At 44.1% G+C, this 3,187-nt stretch overlaps 1 pseudogene; it reads right to left on the bottom strand.

Moving 5' to 3' along the window:
* Positions 1 to 1,311: 1,311 nt before the first annotated feature.
* On the bottom strand, positions 1,312 to 2,325 carry LOC121013592 (actin, cytoplasmic 2-like; annotated as a pseudogene).
* Positions 2,326 to 3,187: the final 862 nt, after the last annotated feature.

The raw sequence follows: 3,187 nt of genomic DNA, 5'->3' as shown, positions 1-3,187 counted from the left end.
GTCCTCTGCCCAATCCTGCTCTGGCCTCATTCTCTTCATAGGTGTGGATCCTTAATAAATACCTGGCCCTACAAATTCCCTTTCAGCCTCTGTTCTTAAGGAACCGTCAAATGACAAAGATAAAGAATAATTTTATTTAATAACAAGTTTGATGTCCTTTATTCAAGGGAAAACAATCCATGGATGGGGAGAGTACAGTGCCTCACAAGCAGTGAAACATCTTCCCAAGGGATCTGGGGCAAGAGAAAGTTTTTGTAGCACTTTCCTTCAGATAAACCCCCAGAAGTGGAATTGTTGAATCATATGGCAGTGCTATTTTAAATTCTTTAGGGAACCTCCACACTGTTTTCTACAGTGGCTGCACCAACTTACATTCCCACCAGAAGTGCACAGTGTTCCTTTTTCTCCACATCCTCACCAACACTTGTCGTATTGTCTTTTTCATACGAGCCATTCTGACACGTGTGAGTTGATATCTCATTTTGGTTTTGCTTTGGTTTGGTTTACTGCAGCACTTTATTTTCCTCACATAAGACACATTGCTGGGGCCTAAAGTTCTCACATGACAGTAGAAAACCAAAATTTGCTGTCATCTCCTAAAGAATTGAGAATTGCGTGCGTGCGCGTGCACACACACACACACACACACACACACACACACACACCACCTTACATAAATTAAAAGGATGACTAAATTTACAGGTGTAAATGCAAACTGTTTCTTGACTCAAGGCAAGCAACAACCCATGGTGTTTTGGGGGAAAACATTAGCTAAGAAAAAAAAATGGATCTGAAGGCTTAGACCTTTCCAACCCTATCAGATCAGCACGGCAGAAATGACAACTGGTTCAGGACTCTCACCAGCCTCTACAGAAATACTGGAATAGGCAGCTTTTATACAGTAATAACCTGCACAGATCAAGAATCTCATGGTCTGGTAGACTCTCATGAAGCCAATGGATTCCTCTCCCATAAACATGCTCTCATCTCAGCCCTGACGTGATCAAGCAGCATGTACTAAGGTTTTAAGCCAAAGATATACACGGGGTACTAACTGTACAAATGGAACAGTTAACTTGAATACAAGGTCAAAAATAGCAACAAGTTCTAACAATCCAGTGTTAGTTTCATATACACACTTCAAGGACATATTTCTTTTCAAAGGCTTATTCCAGCTTCACGAGGCTAGCATGAGGTGTATATACATTTGGCAGGGAAATTTTACATTCCTGAATTATTTGGATGCATCTGGAAATTATTTGGAAACATTTGATGCATGCAGCAAATGCTATGCATCTGCTTGAAGTCCATTTAGAAGTATTTGTGGAGAACAATGGCAGGGTCTACCTCCTCATATTTCTGCTTATTGATCCACATCCACTGGAGGGTGGACACTGAGGGTAGGATGGAACCCCCATCCATGCTGGGTACTTAACTATGTTCAGGAGGAGTGATGCTTTGGATCTACCTTGTGCTGTGGGGCCAGGGCCATGATGTCCTTCCATATCCTGTCAGTGATCCAGGATACATGGTGGTCCCACCAGACAGCACCTTGTATGAGTACAGTGTGTCCTCATCATACTTCACAGGGGAAGTTGAAGGTGGTCCCATGGATGCCACAGGATTCCATAGCCAGGAAAAAGGGCTAAAAGAGCACCTCTGGATACCAGAACTGCTTGTGGCCAATGGTGATCACCTGACTATTGGGCAGCTCATAACTCTTCTCCAGAGAAGAGGAGGATGCAGCAGTGACCCCATCTCCTGCTCCGAGACATAGCAGACCTCCATGATGTCATTCAGGATTTCTTACTCAGCCAGTCTGGTGAAGCTGCAGGCATGCTACATGAGGATCTTCATGAGATAGTCTTGCAGGTCTCAGCCAGCCAGGACCAGGTACAGGATGCTATGGGGCAGGGCACAGCCCTCATAGATGGGTACTGTGTGAGTGACCTGGCCCCCAGACTCCATAACAATACCAGTGGTATAGCCAGAGGTCTACAGGGACAACACGACCTGATGTTCATGTACATAGGCAGAGTGTAGCAGGTGTAAATGTGATCTGAATCATCTCTCAGTTGGCGTTGACATTCAGGGGGGCCTCAGTCAGCAGCCTTGGGTGCTTCTTGGGGTTGTAGAAGGTGTGGTGCCAGATCTTCTCTATGTAAGGTCAGGATGCCACTCTTGCTCTAGGCCTCATCACCCAAGTGGTCCTTCTGCCCCATGCTCACAATGATGCCCTGGTTTCAGGGGTGCCCAACAGTAGACAGGAACATGGCTTGGGCGGGGGTGGGGGTATCATCCCCCAGCAAAGCCAGCTTTGCACATGCCAGAGCTACAGGCATGATAAGCAGGATGGTTTCTTCTGGTGGAGGTGGTGGGCCCCAGGGTGCCGTGAAGCAGGCATTGTGGTTTTGATTTGCATTTCCCTGATGATTAGTGATATTGAGCACTGTACATTTTCATATACCGGTTGGCCATCTGTACGTCTTCTTTGAATAAATGTTATTCAGATCCATCCATTTTTAACCTGATTTTTTGTTTTTCTCTTTTTTGCTATTGGGTTGTAGAAGTTCTTTATATATTTAAAAAATTAACCCTTCCTCAGAAAATTTGCAAATATTTTTCTCCCATTCAGGAGTTGCCTTTTCATTTTTGTTGATGGTTTCCCTTGCTATGCAGAAGCTTTTCAGTTTGATGTAGTCTCACTTGTTTATTTTTGCAAATAATTCTTACTAAATAATTGAAAATAATGATGAAGCTCTTATTTATAGACTGCACGCATATTACTACAGCTATCACCATGTAGCTCAATTCAATGTTACTAAAAGTGAATAGCCACTTCACCCAAGACAGAGGTATCTGATATGAAATCAGAGGTTCAAGGCTGCCTCCCATGGCTGTGCTAGTCAGAAGACCTTACCCCTGACCTACTGTGCCCTCTTCAGGCTCATGAAACACAAACACCTTTAGCAACTTTGGATCTAGCAATTTTAGTAGCCTCCTTCTTGACAGTGATCAGAGTATAAGAATGGAACAGGAAATGCCCAATTCTGCCCATCACCCTTGCCCATCACCTGATTTACCATCAGACCTCCTCACTCAGGCAGTCCCCTACAAGCCCTGGATGAGGCTGCTCGTGGCTGAGTTTGCCAGAAGAAATATAAAACATTTAGTTAAATTCGGATTT

Source organism: Herpailurus yagouaroundi, unplaced genomic scaffold, assembly GCF_014898765.1.
Source record: "Herpailurus yagouaroundi ecotype Mexico unplaced genomic scaffold, PumYag 199, whole genome shotgun sequence".
Classification (NCBI taxonomy): Eukaryota; Metazoa; Chordata; class Mammalia; order Carnivora; family Felidae; genus Herpailurus; species Herpailurus yagouaroundi.
The sequence above is the reverse complement of the archived record's forward strand: the minus strand, read 5'-3'. Positions and strand labels throughout refer to the sequence as shown.